We start from the raw sequence: 20,304 nt of genomic DNA on the forward strand, positions 1-20,304 counted from the left end.
GCTGAAGGCCTGCAACAGAACAGGGGCCAGGGAGAGGAGAATAGGTAAACGATCATCTTTCAGTGGCAAAACTCCAGCATATGAGCTGGGGGTGAAGCAGACGAAGAGGAGGTGTCCAGTATCAAGGAATGGTGGGCTAGTGACCCTGGAGCCCATTACGGGAGTCCATAAATGTAGGATAATGACAAGGTCAGGTTTAGATGCACGTTGAGGATGCCTATGTGATATCCAACTGGAGTCATGTGAGAGGAAGTTGGAAATCACTGAGCTTAAACTCGGAAGAGAAGGGGACAGAAATACTAGTTGTATGTGCAGAGTTGATGAGGATATCATGATGGTAGATCTGCCTTCAGGGAAAGCACGTGCAGTAACAAACCCTAGGTCACTGCTTTTCCTTTTTACTCCAGCAACGTGCACGTGTGCCAGTTTAATTCCGATTTCTTTTGATGCATGGCAAATGCCTCCCTTCAAAGTGCTCAAATTGTCACTAAAGAAGGGGACCTGCCATGTAAATCAGCATCTGTTTTGATGATGCCTGTTAGAAAAAAGTACATTGCATTTCCTGAATGGGTGTGGTTTTACTCACAGCTATACAAAACCACACAGCTTCTCTGAGGGACTCATGCAATTATTAGCCTGTGATAGTATCAGCTAGAGGAGCGAGTCAGAACACATTTAACAGAAGGCATTTTGGGTGCTGCTTTACAGAACACTGGCTTAAGTACCTGAAGGGAACTACACTCCTCTGAGCTGAAAAGCGCCTCCAGAGCTTCCTAACCACAGTCTTTAGAGGGGTTACTGGACTGGCACATTTCCTATTTACATCTGTTCCATAAGCAGTGCCTATGGTTTAGGTGGTCCTTTGAAGTCATGCACCTCGCAAGGCTGCCTCATGGTAAATGATACAAATGACATAGTTTCTAACTAGACAAATGCTCTTTTAGAATCGATTTTTCTGTTTTCCTATCATGGATAGCTACTTGCAGGGACATATTCCATGTTCCACTAAAGACCTTCAAAACAGAAATGCCAGCATCTGGTATTTTGCTAAAATCCTGTACTCTATAATAAAAAAATCTTGTCCCTCATTACTCCTCCACCTGACAGTCTTTTAAACAAAGGCTCAAAGTCAATTATGCAGACAACTGCACCTTTCTCTTCTGTAGCTGACAACCTGGCTCTTGCCTTCTGCATCACAAAAACAGCCCTCCCTCCCATCAGATGGAAAGAAGCTATGCAGAAGAAAATCTTCTAGGGTCTCCATGAAGCACATATTAAGAGCCTAATGTGCCCTTACCATTGCTTCGGCAATGTGTGCTTTCTCCATTCACTTAGATGAGAATTTGAGAAGAATCCACCCGGTAATACCTTTCTGCTTGCCAAATCTTCTTTAGTGAAAACTGAATAGAGACCTGGGAGAAAGAAGATCCTTCCCCAACACTGTGATTAAAGGTGCTTGCTTTTTCACATGAACTAAATCCAGGATTGCCAAAACTTAAACTGTGAACTAAGCAACAGCCAACAAACAAGAGAAAAAGTCATCAAACAAATTTGTTAATGCATTTGGTAGTGGTTAGGTTAACAGCTAATATATGTCCTGATGACCATGCTTGCTCCTTTCTTTTTTTTTTTGAGATGGAGTCTCGCTCTGTCACCCAGGCTGGAGTGCAATGGTGCAACTCCATTACTTGGCTCACTGCAACCTCCGCCTCCTGGGTTCAAGCGATTCTCCTGCCTCAGCCTCCCAAGTGACTGGGACTACAGGTGTGCGCCACCACGCCCAGCTAATTTTTTGTATTTTTAATAGAGATGGGGTTTCACCATGTTGGCCAGGATGGTCTTGATCTCGTGATCCGCCCACCTCAGCCTCCCAAAGTGCGAGAATTACAGGTGTGAGCCACCATGGCCAGCCCATGCTTCTTCCTTTCTAGGCTAGCTAAGCTTCTAGGAGTTCTTCTGTTTGGATTCCAACTTGAATATTCAGATCCACCTACCAGGGCTGGAGCCAACAGCAAGGGCATTCAGGAGGTACCCCAGAAGCAGCGACGCCCTACAAATCTCTCCTGGATCATCCAAGGCCAGGCATATTCTTGCTGGAGCAGGAGGCAGAGGGAAGGAGAGGGCCACGTGTTACCACTGCAGTCTGCTAACACTGGATTCAAATCCTGAATCCACCACCGTGCACTGAGGGTGCTTTGATGTGCGTCCACTAGAGCTAAACTTGATCCTTTTCAGCAGTGGGACCACCCTTCTGCCACCAAAACTGACAACCTGCGAGGCCTAACAGCTGAAAGAAATACCACTCAGAATAAACTGCCAAGGGCAGCAGGTGTGGCTTTGGGAGCCAAGGATAGAGCTTCCAGTTTAGCACAGTCCTGTTTCCATCCTCAGATCTTTCTCCCAGCCTGCTGCTCCAGTCCAGTTCCTCAGAGCTGACATCCTGCTATCCCAAACTTAGTCAGGGGCTCCTGTCATTCCCACCGACAGAGTCAGTGGTTAAAGATAAAGAGACAACAAAAGATTTCCAAAAGAGCCTCTGCCCCAGGGAACACTTTACGTATTCAGAAGAAAGTGGGTCTCTAAAAGTTCAGAGAATATGCTGAACTCACATCCTGAAAAGGCTGGGCAATTGACGACGGAATGCAACCCTCATGGCATGATGTTGCTTAGATCAACAAGCAAATATTTCCTGGACACCTACCATAGGCTCAGACCTGGACCCTCTTCTGTGGGAGAGGAGGCAAAGAGGAGGATGCACAATTAGTTTCAGAATATTATTATCAAACTTCAGTGTGCAAAAGTTAACTTTTCCTGGGTTCTCTATCCCCAGAACTTCTGATTCATAAGCCTGGTGTTCTCAGTCAGTAACTTGAATAAACACATCCAGGTGATCTGAAAGCAGGGGGTGCTGGGATTAGAGCACCCTTGGGAAACACTGGTCTGTGATTTGATTCCTGCCCTGAAGCCATGTGCGACCCATGTGTAATCGTGCTGATGGCAAACACTCACAGAGTAATGCACAGCATACATTCTGTAAGACGCCTTCTGTAAGGCCCTAAATGTGAGAGAAGTTCATAAACAGAGACTAGGCAGTGAAGTCCTAAGGATTCAGGGAAGACTTTGTGATGACAGCCAGGACGTGCAGTCAGGCAGAACTTTGATAGAGACTGTCCCAAGCAATTGTCTTAATCAAACCTCCTGATTCAGCGTGACACGTGCCCATGGCATATGACATACACGGAGATGAGGATACAGGATAGAAGACCACCAGCAAACAGGTAAAGAGGCTTCCTATGTTGATTACAGGGAGGATACTGTCACCAGGAGAATCACTCAACTGGCACTTCCAGGTGACATTATGCTCGCATTTGTTTTCTACCACATTCATGTGGTTTCCTGCACTTCATAATTTAGTATTTGTAACAGAAAAAATGCTGTCATGAAACCCCAATAGTGCACCACTCGAAGGCAGAAAGCCAGCTGATATCTGAGCATCATTTCTGAAGCTCTGCTTTAGAAAGGGGATGTTTAGTAAGAAAGAACAATACTAACTGCTGTTCAATGTAAAACAAAGTGTGGGGGATTCACAGGGTTAACTGGCTGGCAGGTAACCAGTAACACAATGATGGCAAGCACAGACGAGGAAAAGGTCAGATCCCCTAAAGAAAAACAAAGAACAGTAATTCAAAAGAAGCCTATCTCGCTTATTTGGATCTAATATTCAGGTCGGGCACAGTGGTGCATGCCTGTAATCCCAGCACTTTGTGAGGCCAAGGCAAGATGATTGCTAAAGCCCAGGAGTTCCAGACCAGTCCGGATAACATAGCGAGACCTCGTCGCTACAAAAATTTAAAAATCAGCCAGGCATGGTAGCGCATGCCTGTAGTCTCAGCTACTGGTCTGTGATGATCTGATTCCTGCCCTGAAGCTCTGTGCGTACCTGTTGGGGTGATGGCAAACACTCACAGAGCAATGCATAGCAGTGCATTTTATATGATTGCAGGCCCTAAATGAGACAGAAGTTCATAAAGAGAGACCAGTCAGCGAAGTACTAGAAATTCAGCGAAGACTTTATGAATGAGAGCCAGGACAGACCCAGTCTCCTGTAGTCCCAGTACAAGCTGTGGTTGCACCACTGCACTCCAGCCTGGGCAACAAAGAGAGAGAGACCCTGTTTCAAAAAAATAAATAACAATAAAAATCAAATAAGTAAAAATGAATATAATGTTTATAAAGCACTGTGCCACATTTTTTAAAATGTTGCAAGGGAATAAATTTTTTACTGCAGGCCAGATGTGGTGGCTCACACCTGTAATCCCAGCATTTTGGGAGGCTGAGGGGGGTGGATCACAAGGTCAGGAGATTGAGACCATCCTGGCCAACACGGTGAAATCCCATCTCTATTAAAAATACAAAAATTGGCCAGGTGCAAAATGGCACACACCTATAATTCCAGAACTCTGGGAGGCTGAGGCAAGCGGAGAACGATTGAGATCGAGACCAGCCTGGCCAACACGGTGAAACCCCGTCTCTACTAAAAATACTGAAATGAGCTGGGCGTGGTGGTGCACGCCTATAGTCCCAGCTACTTGGGAGGCCGAGGCGAGAGAATCCCTTTAATCCAGGAAGCAGAGGTTGCAGTAAGCCGAGATCGCGCCCCTGAACTCTAGCCTAGTGACAGAGCAAGACTCCATCTCAAAAAAAAACAAAAAATAAAAAACAAAAATTAGGGCGTGGTGGCCCATGCCTATAGTCCCAGCCACTTGGGAGGCTGAGGCAGAAGAATCACTTGAACCCGGGAGGCAGAGGTTGCATTGAGCCAAGATCACATCACTGCACTCCAGCCTGGTGACAGAGTGAGACTTCATCTCAAAAAAAAAAATTATTTACTTCAGATGCCGAAAGTCCTGTTTGACCAAAGGGCTGGCTGTCAAATGGGCAAATGGGGCCAGAAGGGACCCCTGGGGACCTGGCTCCTTTCCTCCACGCTTGCTGAGACAATGAGCCCCTCTGCAAATGACCTGCCCAGGTCACAGAGAAATTCTGTTCAGCAAAAACTGAAGTAGATAATTATTTAATTAATTGCATTAGAGGGAACTGAATTATAAATCTACAAGAGACCTTGGAGATCATTTAGGCACATACATTTTTAAAGGCAAGTCATTCCAAGATGATGAGTAAGTTCTCCAAGTTGATCAAGACAGGTGGGGCAGACCCGGGCTTCAATTTGAGGATTCTGCTTCCAGGTAATACCACGAACGGGACTGATAAAACAGCCTTGGAAGTCCACATTATTCTGATGTATGGTCTGGATATGTTTTTATCGTTTATTTATAGTTTAGAGTGTTTTGAATCCAACCCCCAGATTAAGACTGTCATTCAAGGGCCCATGTATAGTTAAAGGTTACTCAGTAAATGTTTGCTGAACAGGACTTGGAAACCCTCATCACTGCTCACCCTGCCCATCACAATAGTCACAGTTATATGCTCTGAGAAATGCATCATTAGGTGACTTTGTCACTGTGCAACATCACAAGTACTTACACAGGCCTGGATGGTACACGCCTCAGCTATATGGTATAGCTGATTGCTCCTAGGCTACAGACCTGGACAGCATGCTAAAGCAGTGAATACCACAGGCAACTGTAACATATGGCAGGTATCTGTGCCTCTAAACACATCTACACATAGTAAACATACAACAAAAATGCAGTATGATAATCTTATAAGATCACTGTAATATGCGTGATCTGTCATTGACTGAAACTTCATTATGTGTCACATGACCGTACGTGATCAGAGACAAAAACCTTACCAAATAAATCGAATCTACTTCCTCTCGTGATTAATCCCTTATGCTTTCAGCTACAGCGGAGTATCTGGAAGATGTAGTTTGTTTGCTGTTTGTGTGTTTAGTTGTTTGGATTTGTTTCGTTTTTGCTTTTGTTCTTTTTTCTAACCGCAAATGCATTCTATTCAGATCATACTATTCTGCAAGTTTCAGAAACAAACACACTAAGTAAATGTGGTTCCTCTGTCGGTGCTCTGTCACTAGGACAACGTTTTCTCAAATGTCCTGTTCTTTGGGATGTAGAGAAACAGCAATGCACCTGAAGAAGTCCTGGTACACCAATGAAGCGATGCCTAATGATATTTAAAGCTGAAAGATGTCAAGTCCTTTGGATGACTTACCAAAAACTATTTGTGTTTCAAGACCATCCACGTAGGCTGAAATCCACTCTTTCTCTCTTGTTTCTGGTCTGCAACAGCACTACGTTTGAGGCTTCAACATAGACTCTTTCACTATGCTCTGGGATGCTGCAGTGAAACAAAACAAGACACCAAGTCAGAATGAAAATGCCACTTCAAGCAGCTAGTGGATATTCAGGGGGAAATCCCTGGCCTTTCTCAAATGTACATTTCATAACCTCAAACAAGCATGTTAATTATCAGGATGAAGCTATCTCACTTCTTATCTGCATAAGGTACCCTCAAATACTGGAGGTGGGGTGTGGGAAGGAAAAAAAGAAAGAAAAAACAAGCACAACACTGGGGGAGGCAGCAGGTCTTGAAAATCAGGATATACGCCAGTGGGAATGTGCTTGCAAAATTTCAAGTTTATCGATTGGAAGATGGGAATAAAGAAAAACTCATTCCATTTAAGTGATTAAAGACTGATGTGCAGTATCAAGGGCAGAAAGTGAAGAAAGTCAGTTTCAAATGAAAGACTCAGACTGATTAACCGATGTTAATACTTTTTAAATAAAGAGCTATTAGGATGGAACAAAAAAGATAAAGCGTGAGAGAGAGAAAATTTTCCATTTTGCTGTTTAAGTAGGTAATGGGGTGGGTTTCCCTTGTATGTTTCTTGATAAATTGATAAATACTTTCTCCGCACAAGTTGAAAAGCAGTAGTTACTTTACACGCTGAATATGAAATGAAATGTTTAAAATATGCATGCCTCTTTACCCCCACTCGGAGCAGCTGATAAAGCCTACACACATTAGAACCTCTTGTGACAAGGTCACTCTGAAAAGTTCTTTTCTGCCTTGTGAGCTTTTAACACTCACTTGTCACAGGCTGTTGTTTAAGCATCTTCTGATGCTTAGTCAAATCCACCCCACTGTTTGTTTTTTAACAATGGCGATTTGAGAGCCTAGAAACAGTCTTCCAAAGATGTCTGCCTCCTTTTTTAGCCTTTTATGAGCTCATCCTCATCTATGTTGAAAACCCATCGGCAGACTGTCATCCAGTTCCCTGAGTATGGCGGCCACATCATACTTATAACTCTAAACTGTATAAATCTCCGAAGGTCCCAGGATGATCATCAAAAATTGCATCAAGTGACCAAGTTGTAAGAAACAGGATATACTCATATGTCTCAGAAGCTTACTGTGTGAATAATTCTTTGAAAGCCTTTTGTAGCTATTACTTTATGGAACAGTCAACCTTTTTTTAGGGACATTTGAAGAGTTGTGTCTATCTGTGGTTAAATTCCTGCGAACACTAAAAACTTTTGAGGAGGAGGAGAAAGTGTCTCTTGGTTAATGTTTAAAAAACAAGGGAGTTAATGCCATTCAATTTTCCGTCTAGCTGAAAGAAACGACTGCCTGAAAATGGCAAAGTCTTTTTTACTTTCTTGATGCTATCAATACCCACAGAAAGTGGGGTTTTAAGGATTGTATTAGTTTTCTGTAACTTAGCTCCCACTCAAATGTGTAACAGTAACAGATTGATAAAAATCAACATAAGCCAGGAAGTTCAAAGCATGACAAACCGTCTTTAGTTTACTGGCTTGGTAAAAACAGAATTTGGAGAGAGGAGGTTTTTTAACAAGCCCACTGCAACTTACTGGCTTATATCAATCTTTTTTTTTTAACTAAAAATGTCTTGCTGCATTTCTCTTATTTGTTACCAATTTCTATCTTGAGGTATTCTAGAATTGAAAGAGGTCCTTGACATTTAGTTTCAATGTCTTCTGCAAAGGAACCTGCTGACCCAGGGAGGTTGACATACCTCTTTTTAAAGTAATACAGAAAGTTAATATATACTTCAACTGGATTCTGGGTTCAAGCACTCATGCTCACTGATGCTTAATGGACACAAACTCATTTAATAAAAGGTAATATGGTTTTAGTTTGAAAATTTTGCCAGTAACATAACACTGCCTCAGAGTACGCTCTCTTTTTCTGTTTTGTTTTTGCCACACGAAAATAAATTCATTTCTGGATTATATTATTTTCAACTGTCTTGCAGCAAAATCGATCTGGGACAGGCAGAATGGCCCCATTTGTTACTTTAACACCCTTCACCAGATGCCAAAGCCAGGTGTCCAGAAAAGTAAGGTTATACTAGTCATAGAGAAGAAAAAGAAATAAGGACTCATCTACATGACAGTATTTTCCATTCTTATATCTGTAGATGTGAAGGAATTGGGAGTGATTCATTGTGATTTACAGCTGACCCTCATTTACAGAGATTACAACAGCTATGAGGCAACTTTTATCAAAAGGAAATCACTGAAAATTCTACACACCTCTTTTTAAGCAATAATTTCAATATGCTTCTCTCTTTCAGCAAACTCTTTATCAATACTGTTAATAAGAATCAACAAAACAAACTGCTTGGGTTTCATCTCTGTCGCCTATCCCTTCTTGTTTACTATTTGAAGTTATCATAAGCAAAGATAAGCCCAAAAGTCCAAACAGCAGAAAAGAAAGCCCGGGGCTCAGGGCATTCACAGATGTGCCTGCATATGTGAAAGTTGGCTCTCCCTCTCTCTTTCTCTCTCTCTTTCTCTCTCTCTCTCTCTCTCTTTCTCTCTCTCTCTCTCTACACACACACACACACACACACACACACACACACACACACACACAAAAGGATCTCACTCCAGAGGGTTTTCCAATTTTACAGGCATTTTGGTGATAATTTTCTGAACAGTTATAAGCAGTAGCAACAGCAGCAGCACAGTATGGGATATCAACAAGCTAGAAACAGTGACCTAGGAGTTATGAAATTTATTTTTTACTCTTAGTGTTGTAGCTAACTGGACTTTTAAATGTAAGTCACAGCCTTTTAAGTAAAATTAGTTCCTAATTTATCAAATAAAGGAACTTATTAAGTGTTCTCCATAATTCTCAATTATAATTTGTTTTTACATGCATTCGAATGTTTCAAATCCAGTAAAATCATAACACAACTGTATCTTACATGATCTACTAGACCTCCTAGGTATATCTTTACTCAGAAATGCAGCAATTAGACACAGATTGCATAGGAAGAGACGAACAGGTTCTCAGTAGAATATCAACTCAGGGGAAAAAAGGTTTTTTGTTTGTTGTTTTTTCTGAGGCAGAGTCTTGCTCTTTTGCCCAAGCTGGAGTACAATGGCACGATCTTGGTTCACTGCAACCTCTGCCTTCCAATTTCCAGCAACTGTCCTGCCTCAGCCTCCCAAGTAGCCAGGATTACAGATGCCCGCCACCACACCTGGCTAAGTTTTGTATTTTTAGTACAGACAGGGTTTCACCATGTTGGCCAGGCTGCTCTTGAACTCCTGACCTTGTGATCCACCCACCTCAGTCTCCGAAAGTGCTGGGATTATGGGTGTGAGCCACTGAACCTGGCCAGAAAAAAGGTATTTTAATCAATAAATAGTGCTGGAAAACCTGGTTCTTCATTTGGAAAGAGATAGATCTCTATCTTACACCATACAGAAAACTAATTCTAGATATATAACTAAACATAAACATGTGTTTATACAGCTATACATATGTGGCATTTATTATACATATATATTATTTCACATATACAGAAAAATAATTTTATAAGCATGAAAGGCCTTGCAGGCTATTGTAAAGATGTTGACTTTTAAGTAAAATGGGAAGACTGGAGATAATTTTTAATGCATAGTATCATGATCTACCTCACGTTTTAAGGGATCATTCAGTCTGACTGTCAGGAATAGACCATAAGGAGATATAAATGAAAGCGCAAGTTACTGTTTGTTAGAAGCGGCCTACAGGATGGTTTCCAGTGATCTCACCTCTTGGAATTCATGCCCTTGTAAAGCCTTCTTAACTTGAGTGTGGACTGCATTTGGTAACTCACTTCTAGCAAACAGACTGTGGCTAAGGTAATAGGATAGCATTTCCAAGACTGGGTTACAAGAAGACAGGGGCTTCCAGCTTGGGATCTTGCATCCTCTCCTGGATTACTCACCTGGGGGAGGCTGACTGCCAGGCTGTGAGGCAGTCCTGTGGAAGGGCCCACATGGCATATAACTGAGGCCTGCTAGCATCTATGTCAGTGGGTTTGGAAGCAGATCGCCACTGTCCCCACCCATCCTTCAGATGAGACTTCAGTCCAGGTTAACAGCTTGACTACAACCTCATGAAAGGCCTGGAGCTAGAGACACCCAGCTATGATGTACATTCAGAAAAACTGAGAGATAGTAAGTATTTTTTGTTTCAAGCCACTAAGATCTGGATTAATTTGTTACACATCAATAGATAACTAATATAGTTACAATGTATGAAACACTCTTCTAGGAAATTTACGTGACTTTTTACAGTTGGAGAAACTGAGCCCCAACAAAGTTAAATCACCTGTTCAGCACTACACATACGTGGTAGAGGTGGGACTCAAACTCAGTCCATCTGACTCCAGAAAGCAGGTTCTTAATCCTGGCATCACACCACCCCTCTAAGAACCATTTTTTCTACTTTAGGTGTGCATGCCTGAAATTTGACTTTCTACTGCAGAAAGTGCTAAAATCAGGTAATTTCCACAAGCAATGAACCATCTGCATCTTCATCAGACTTCTCTTTGTTTGTTTTTTGAGACAGAATTTTGTTCTTGTTGACCAGGCTGGAGTGCAAGGGCGTGGTCTCAGCTCACTGCAACCTCTGTTTCCCAGGTTCAAGCAATTCTACTACCTCAGCCTCCCGAGTAGCTGGGATTAAAGGTGTACACCACCACACCTGGCTAACTTTTTTTCTTTTTAGTAGATTCAGCGTTTCACCATGTTGGCCAGGCTGGTCTCGAATTCCTGACCTCAGGTGATCCACCCGCCTCAGCCTCACAAAATGCTAGGATTATAGGCATGGGTCACCGCACCCAGCCACTGAGCAAACTTCTTAACCTGCCACATAGCTCTACAATTCTTGCATCTTTGATACCTCAAGTATATCATAAACTATATTTACTCATCAAAGAAGACAGAAAGGTAGGCTCTTGCTGTTTGAAGAGCAACCTCAGTATGGTTCTTCCATTTCAGTCTGGTTAATCTGTTAATAGTTAATAGTCATTTAACTATTAGAGAATTTCTAGCACCATTTGCCAATGCTATAATATATATTCCTATAAACTGAGTGTCTTTTTGCATTTGCAAAGAGTTCTCCCTGAAACTACTCAGTGATGAGGAAAAGAACAAGATACTGAATAAGACAGCCACAATAATTTCTGTTTGGATTTTAGTTTCACTCTTGTTGCCCTGGCTGGAGTACAATGGCAGTATGTGGGCTCACTGAAACCTCCACCTCCCAGATTCAAGCAATTCTCTTGCCTCAGCCTCCTGAGCAGCTGGGATCATAGGCCCCTGCCACCACGCCTGGATAATTTTTATATCTTTAGTGGAGACAGGGTTTCACCATGTTGGCCAGGTTGGTCTCAAACTCCTGACCTCAGGTAATCCACTCGCCTCAGCCTCCCAAAGTGCTGGGACTACAGGCATGATCCACTGCGCCCAGCCGGATTTTTTTTTAATAATGGGCAAAAATCAATTTTCAATCGGCAATAGAAAGTCACTACAGATTCAAACAATAAGAAGTGTTTCAGTAGGAACTGGCAAGACCAAAAAATTTTTTAAAAAGAGCTTTTGAATTATATAAAATACAAGGACTATTGTCCCTATAATTATTATAACAAATTAAGATGTTTCTATTCTTTCTGTGACATAGACATGTGAAATATAGGAGAAAGAAATTCTCTCTGCATTCCTACCTCAATGTAAATTCAGAATGGCACTGTGCCACAAAGAAACTGGTGCTGGATGGTGTGAGTATCAATCTCACTTCTTAGGAAGATGATGCTCATTATGCAGCAGCCAGAAACATGTTTTTCACATTTTATTTTTATTTATTTATTTATTTAGAGACAGGGTCTTGCTCTGTCACTTAGGCTGGAGTGCAGTGGTGTGATCATAGCTCACTGCAGTCCTGAACTCTTCAACTCAAGCAATCCTCCCAGCTCAGCCTCCCAAGTAGCTGGGATTACAGGTGTGAGCCATCACGTATGGCCAGGAACATGTTTTGATCCAGGAACATGTTTTGATGGAATATTCTTTATTTTGGTCTGACTCTTAGGACTGTACCCACAAACAGTGGAAACTGAAGAACTGGAAAGAGAGAATCATAAAAAGAAATAAAACAAAACCCACTGCCATTTCTAAATCTTTCTGTTACCCAAAGTGACTGTGTTTTATTAAAGGCATGTGATGCATCACCGAAGGTATTTTTTGCCATTTAAAAATAACAATGAGTAGTAACAGCTCAACAGCTAGGCTGCTACCACTTAACCTGCAATTTGGACAATTTTGTGGGAATGAAATTACTTTGTCTTATGATACATGGAGCAGATGCTACTAATTAACACACAAAAATGCCTAAAACAGAGCTTTAAAAAACATATGCGTTTGGAAACCTAAGTAGAAACAGCTTCAAAGAGTATAAGCAAGATGGCATAATACAATGAATGAAGAGTGTGCTTTTTTCAGAAAGTCAATCAGATGAGCAAGTAAATTTCATAGGCCTCCCTCTAAATAAAGTATGAATTTGAAGGAAAAGGCCTGATAAGTCTTGCTTTTAATTTTTTTTTTGTAATGGGGAGAGGGTGGCCCATATCAAACGCCAGCCGGTACATTCCATAGGATGTCATATTCCCTCCACTGTGCAACATTACGTTGTGCCGTAAATAAAAGGAGGATTTAAAAAAGGTTGGGATGATTTGTTTTTCAAAGGTTGGGATAAATTTGGGAAAGACTTTTGAGGGACTTTGATATGTTCATGTATATTGCAAATCTCTAAGGGGGAGAAAGCACCATTTTGGCTGAAATTGTATTTGCCCACACAACACTTTTTCCAGAAGAAAGGTGCCGCCAGTGGACACAGAGTCTAGATACTGAACAGACTACACCCTTGTCAACAATACACTAGGCCAGCGGTCCTCACACTTTTGGTCCTCACACTTAAAAGCTCCTTGGGGTTCTCAATAAATTTTAGGAGTATAAAGTTTCCTCTACGCTCCTAAAATGTATTGAAGACCCCAAGGAGCTTTTAATTAGGTGGATCATATTTAACAATTATTGTACCATATTAGAAAATAAAATTGAGAAAATGTAAAATATTTTCACTTAATATACATACTAACATACCCACTGCATATTACATGAAATAGCATCTTTCTGAAAAAACAATTATATTTTTCAGAATGAAAAAGTGAGAAGAGTGACATCAATTTAGACTTTAGCAAATCTCTTTAATGCCTGGCTTAATAAAAAATGGTTAAATTCTCTTTTGTGCCTCTGAATTCAATTTTCTGTGATATGTTGTTTGGTTGAAATGTGCGGAAAAAATCTGGCCAATAGTTTCAGCAATTGTGGATATTCTTCTTTATATTATACCAGAACTCAACAACTGGTAATTTCTTAAAGGAGAGCAGCACCATGGAATCTGAAACATATAAATGAACTCTTTGTATTCTTTTATGTTAGAATTCATTAGTCTATCTTGAACTTTGGATGCATCTTTAGCTCGGCATGACTTTGTAACATCATACACTGGTCATTTGGAAAATCACATTAGTTCAGTGAATTATGCAAATCTTCCAAAAGTTGGCACATTTCATTACACAATATCACATATCATACAGCCTCTGAAAAACTCTGCTACACGCATGTAAGAGAATGGGAATGGAATAGGTGCATCATGTCTTAGTATTATTATAAAAATAATTTTGATCTTACAGTTTTCCCTCCAGAAAAGGTCTTGGAGATTCCCAGAGTAAGAACTTCTGACTATGCAGACATTCTGGACTCCCAGACCCCTCCTGGAAGTAAAAGCGTGGAACTCTGGGTTTCCTTCCAGCCATCAATTTCCATCATTCTCACCATTTGTCCTCTTGGGGATCACTGAGTACAATCTAACAAAGACGGTCAACCCATGTGGCCAAGAACATGAGATAAACCATGAGGGATATCTGCGGGTGGAAAAATGGATTTACTGAGATTCTACCAGGCAAGAATCTGTGACAAGTATGCATTATTTGTTTCATTTTTATGGGTACATGACACTTGTGTATATTTATTTGGTACATGTGATATTTTGATACAAGTATACAATGTGTAATTGGTCAAAGCAGGGTATTTGGGATATCCATCACTTCATTTCTTTTTGTTGGAAACATTCCAAATTCATTCTTCTAGTTATTTTGAAATACATAATAAATTATTAACTATTGTTGCCCTATTGTGCTACCGAACACTAGCTCTTATTCCTACTCTCTCTGTCTCTCTGTCTCTCTGTCTCTCTCTCTCTCTCTCTCTCTCTATATATATATATATATATATATATATAATTTTTTATTTTTTTATTTTTTTATTTTTTTATTTTTTTTATTTATTTTTTTTGTTTGTTTGTTTTTGAGACGGAGTTTCACTCTTGATACCCAGGCTGGAGCGCAATGGCGCGATCTCGGCTCACCGCAATCTCCGCCTCCTGGGTTCAGGCAATTCTCCTGCCTCAGCTTCCTGAGTAGCTGGGATTACAGGCACGCGCCACCGTGCCCAGCTAATTTTTTGTATTAGTAGAGACGGGGTTTCACCATGTTGACCAGGATGGTCTCGATCTATTGACCTCGTGATCCACCCGCCTCGGCCTCCCAAAGTGCTGGGATTACAGGCTTGAGCCACCGCGCCCGGCCAATTTTTTATTTTTTTAGACAGAGTCTTACTCTATTGCCAGGCTGGAGCGCAGTGGCACGATTCTGGCTCACTGCAACTTCCATTTTCCAGTTTCAAGCAATTCTCCTGCCTCAGCCTCCCCAGTAGCTGGGACTACAGGCATGCACCACCATGCCCAGCTAATTTTTTTTTTTTTTTGTATTTTTAGTAGAGACAGGGTTTCACCATGTTGGCCAGGATGGTCTCGATCTCTTGACCTTGTGATCCGCCCGCCTTGGCCTCCCAAAGTGCTGGGATTACAGGCGTGAGCCATCGTGCCCAGCGTCTATTTTTATAGCCACTAACTAACCTCTCTTTATTTCTCCCTCCCCACTACCCTTTCCATCCTCTACTAACCTTCTACTCTCTGTCTCCATAACATCATGTTTGCCCTCATATGAGTGAGAGTATGTGATATTTGTCTTTCTATGCCTGGTTTATTTCACTTAACATAATGTCTTCCAGTTCCAGCCATGTTGATGCAAATGATAGAATTTCATTCTTTTTTATGGCTAAATAATATTCCATTGTGTATATGTACCGTATTTTCTTAATCCATTCCTCCATTGATGGAGACTTAGGTTGATTCCATATCTTGGCTATAATGAACAGCTGCAACAAACATGGGAGTGTACATCCCTCTTCAATATACTGACTTTTTGCTTCTGGATATATACATGACTTTTCTTTTTTTGTTGTTGTTTTTGTTTTTTTGTTTTTTTTTTGAGACAGAGTCTCGCTCTGTCACCAGGCTGGAGTGCAGGGGCCCAATCTTGGCTCACTGCAACCTCTGACTTCCTGGTTAAAGCGATTCTCCTGAGTCAGCCTCCCAAGTAGCTGGTATCACAGGCACACGCTACCATGCTCAGCTAATTTTAGTGGGTTTTTTTGTTTGTTTGTTTGTTTGTTTAAGACAAGAGTCTCGCTCTGTCACCCAGGCTGGAGTGTACTGGCGCAATCGGCTGACTGCAACCTCCGCCTCCCCAGTTCAAGCGATTCTCCTGTCTCAGACTTTCGAGTAGCTGAGACTACAGGTGTGCGCCACCACTCCCGGCTAATTTTTGTATTTTTAGTAGAGACGAGGTTTCACCACGTTGGTCAGGATGGTCTCGATCTCCTGAACTCATGATCTGACCACCTCGGCCTCCCAAAGTGCTGGAATTACAGGCCACTGTGCCCGGCCATGACTTTTCTTTAGCAAACACTTTCTTCCAATCTAGGCTTTAAGAATCTGGTTACAATTTCTTTTAACTAAAGGAATAAACTTTTAAAGTACACTGAAAGAGATTCAGAAAGCCCTTTTTCAGGAAATCAATTTATGAGGTAACTAGGTAAATTATAAATCATTATCTATTTAGTAAGGAAGCAGGCAAAGAGCTACTCAACAACACCGGTTATCTTTGGGTAGTAATGTACACATGCAATGGTAATGGCTAATATTCGCATGTTAAGGCCTGAGTTTCATTATCTCCTCTAAGCCTTGGAACCATCCTAGGCAGTGGACACTTTTATTATCCTTCTTCTAATAAATAAAGACATGGAGGTGACGGAGCTCCATAATGTACTCATAAGTGACAGATTCAGGACTCCAACCTCCGGTTGTCTGAGAGCAAAGATTCTCTACCTCCTCAGTCTGCTGCCTCCTTTCCAATTAATACTTGACTGAACTTCGGTAGACCCTTCCTCTGGCAGGTATTCCACAATCATGAAACATCCTCTTCACTTGTTTCAAAGTGAGGAGTTGGCTTGATGAATTGGCTCAGAGCCCACCCTAATACATGTAGGTATTGGTGAGATTCTTTTGCCTCTCCAAAGCAGACTGGTTATCGCATGGAAAGAGGAATCTCACTCAAAAGCCACACAAGCTGGATGCTGTGAGGTTAAATCTTTTGATTCTTTTTTTTTTTTTTTTTCCCAGAGACGGAGTTTCACCATGATGTTGGTCAGGCTGATCTCGAACTGCCGACCTTGTGGTCTGCCCACCTCGGCTTCCCAAAGTGCTGGGATTACAGGCGTGAGCCACTGCGCCCAGCCCCAATCTTTTGATTCTTACAGGGACAGGAGGATGGATCACTGATGTTCTATAAACAAAATGATGGTCTGTAAATTCAAGGTATCCTCAGCCCAACCCGAATCCCCTGTTTATTCCTCTGAAAGCACATTTATGAAACAAGGTCAGCCAAAATGCCAGTCATCTCTAAGGCACCACAGAAAGGCAAGGAGCTACACAGCGTTATCCTCTTTAAGTGCTTTCTAAACCCTTAGCTTCCTTGAGTCAGTTGATTCACCATTCACCTCTGTCCCCTTTGCTTCTTATTTCTCACCTCAAATGGCTTTCCTTCTGCTAGCCCAAAATCGTTAAAAACATACTGAATACTTTCTAGATTATTCTTAGTTATTTTTCAATGCCTGGCTCAAGACATTTGTCTTTGCCTAACCACTGCAGCTCACTCTTTCCCCAAAGTGAAAGGGCTCCCATCAAGGTGGGCTTACCTGTGTGCTCTCTGACTCCCTCTAATGTTGCCACATTTGTGTGAGTCAGGGCTTTTGCAACTATTAATACATGGCAGGTGTTCTTAAGACCTTTTAGAGAAATCTCTCAAGGCAGTGCACGCAGTGCCAGATACCAAATATCATGCTTGCTCTCATTTTTCTCTAATTGGGTGAGGACTACAGAACGCAGGCATGTTTTTAATGTTGATTTTATTTTTAAACATCTTGCCTTTAGGTCTTGAGAGTCAAGTCTATGAGCCTTGTAATTTAACCAGAAGCTTTAGATATTATTAAAGAGAATCGGAGTCTCTAGAGTACAATCAGGGGTGTTCACTGAGAAGCTCCATGTTAGTTTATTTGTGACATTCTCAGGGAAGAGAATTAGGTCTGTCCTACTGCAACTGAAATAGAATAAAGTAGGATCGTACACTAACTCTTGGCAAAAAATGCTCCACCGTTCTTAATGACATCCATTACCTCCAGTTCCATGCCCTGTGCAAATTTTTCACATATCTCTGTTTTCAGTATGAATGCCACAAACCGGTATGGAGCTTTTTTAAAATTTTATTTTATTTTATTTAGAGATAGGTATCTCACTATGTTGCCCAGTCTGGCCTCAAACTCCTGTCCTCAAGAAATCCTCCCACCTTGGCCTCCTGGGTAAGGATCTTTGTAATGAATATTATTATTTGGATGACAGACTACAGGATACAGAAGCCCAGAATCCACCCCATTTTCTTGGCATCATAATTGTTCTTTGAGAAACTGTGCTGTACACTTTGTATAAAATGAGACAATGTACATCAAGCAATAACAACAATCCTCCCATACTATGTCAAACTCATGAGGCATTTCATTCTCCTCCAAAACCTTCCTTTCTCTCAGAAAACAGAGTAATTGAAGACACGTATTTTCAAGAAACACGGCTAAGAGCAGACTGTTTCTTTACCACATCAAACCTCTGAGCAGAAGTTAAGAAGGGAGAATCGCTCTAATGTTCATACTAATGACTGTGATAGACTTTCCATTTGTAAGCTCCATTTACAGAATCACGCAACTTTTTGCCTTCCTCTGAAACCTAACACTCTGATCTTACCCTTTTTTGCATACATCACTCTTGGTGGAAATTTTCAACAACCACAAAGGTGGGGGAAAGGGCGTGGCGTACACTGACTCCTTAGTCATATTTCCTGATGTTGCCATTTTAGTGTAGTTTAAATATTTACTTATGGCAACACTTAATTATAGTTTACAAAGCACTGTTCTCTTTTTCCATCCTGTAGACCCCCCTTGGTATGCTCTACTACAAAAGGTAGTTTTCTGAATCACTGCTATTAATCAGTAAAGAACTGATGCCCCTATTTGGTGAACAGCAAACTGCTCCCATTGCTCTCAGAAGTCTGAACTGAGCAATCTTTATTTTTTAACTTTAAGTTCTGGGATACATGTGCAGAACGTGCAGGTTTGTTACACAGGTATACGTGTCATGTTGGTTTGCTGTATCTATCAACCCGTCATCTTGGTTTTAAGCCCTGCATGCATTAGGTACTTGTCCTAATGGAACTCAGCAGTCAGCAAAATATATGAAATTAGTCAGCTCAGACTAACTCCTTTTGCCTCCCTCCACATTCACACTGGAGGTGTCTGTACACCACCCTGTGCTCACTCCTGAGCACCTGACACCCCAAACCACCCCACTAAAGCGGACCACCCCCCAACCAAGAAAGGGTAAGCCAAAGCAGAGAAGCCAGGGTAGGTGGTGAGAGAGACTCCTGGGTTCTGTCACTTCTGTGGGTCCACTAAGCCTTTCCTGGTACCCCAACATCACCAAGTGGCCCAACCTAGAAACATGAGAATCAACTCCTCTGCCATCCCCCTTATTCCACAGGTCAGCAGGTAGCAAATCCAATCAATTCTACCTCCTGGTTATGCTCTGTGAATCCTTCCCTTTCTGCCTCTTCAGCAAGCCTGGCTCTGCCGTCACTCACCCCTCGTGCCCTCTCACCCAGATATCTGCCTACTCTCATGGTTCTCCAATCGCCTCTCCAGAATGCCACAAAAGCTGGCTCTAGAAAATATAGATCTGATTCTTGTATTTTCCAAACTGAAAACGCTGGTGACTGCAGTATACTCTCCAAACTATCACTGAAGAGGGAGGGGGATATAAAAAATAAGCCAGCAAATTACTCTCTGCGATCCCAGTTTCCTCTGTGCTGTCAACAAGCAAGAAAAAAGAGATCTGGAGAAAACAGATGTGGAGGATACATGCAAAGGACCAAGAACCAAGATTTTACTCAGATTTCCTTCTGCATTTACTTGGCTCATTGGTATTTTGGGTCAGTTTTTTAGAAACTCCATTTGACTTTTAATCATTAAAAATGATCCTAGAAGCATGTCCTGTGAGACATTGCCAAGTCGCATTGATGCATTTCATTACTGCTTGAAAGGCCACATATTCAAAACACTACTAGAAGTCAGGCTAAAGAAAATAAATGATTTTCGATATTTTTAAAGCAGTTACTCAAACAGAAACAAATGTTATTTTTAATCTCTGGCTCACTGTAAACTGACAAGATATGAATATGAATTTTACCAAGTAATGTATAATAACTGCTTCTGCTCACCACAACCACATGCCAACAACTCAATTTTATATTTCATTTCAATGTTACATGTGGAACATATAATCTAGATTACAAACCATCCTCATTACAATCCATTGACTCTAGCTAATTTTTGATAGCATGACATCATTAACATAAAAAAGCTTAGTGAATAACTATCTCAAATATGCTTTTATAAAAGTCAT

At 41.4% G+C, this 20,304-nt stretch overlaps 1 protein-coding gene across 5 annotated transcripts in view; it reads right to left on the reverse strand.

The window, feature by feature from the left end:
• Positions 1 to 20,304, reverse strand: part of LOC105733862 (uncharacterized) — a 435,752-nt gene that overhangs the window by 323,552 nt on the left and 91,896 nt on the right. For all 5 annotated transcript variants that reach the window (XR_010337548.1, XR_010337547.1, XR_010337546.1 and 2 more), the window contains one exon: positions 6,193 to 6,318. The gene's annotated coding sequence lies outside the window, so the exon portion shown is untranslated. The remainder of the gene's footprint in view (positions 1 to 6,192; positions 6,319 to 20,304) is intronic.

Source organism: Aotus nancymaae, unplaced genomic scaffold, assembly GCF_030222135.1.
Source record: "Aotus nancymaae isolate 86718 unplaced genomic scaffold, 86718_ANA_hifiasm-v0.15.2.pri h1tg000051l, whole genome shotgun sequence".
NCBI classification, from domain to species: domain Eukaryota; kingdom Metazoa; phylum Chordata; class Mammalia; order Primates; family Aotidae; genus Aotus; species Aotus nancymaae.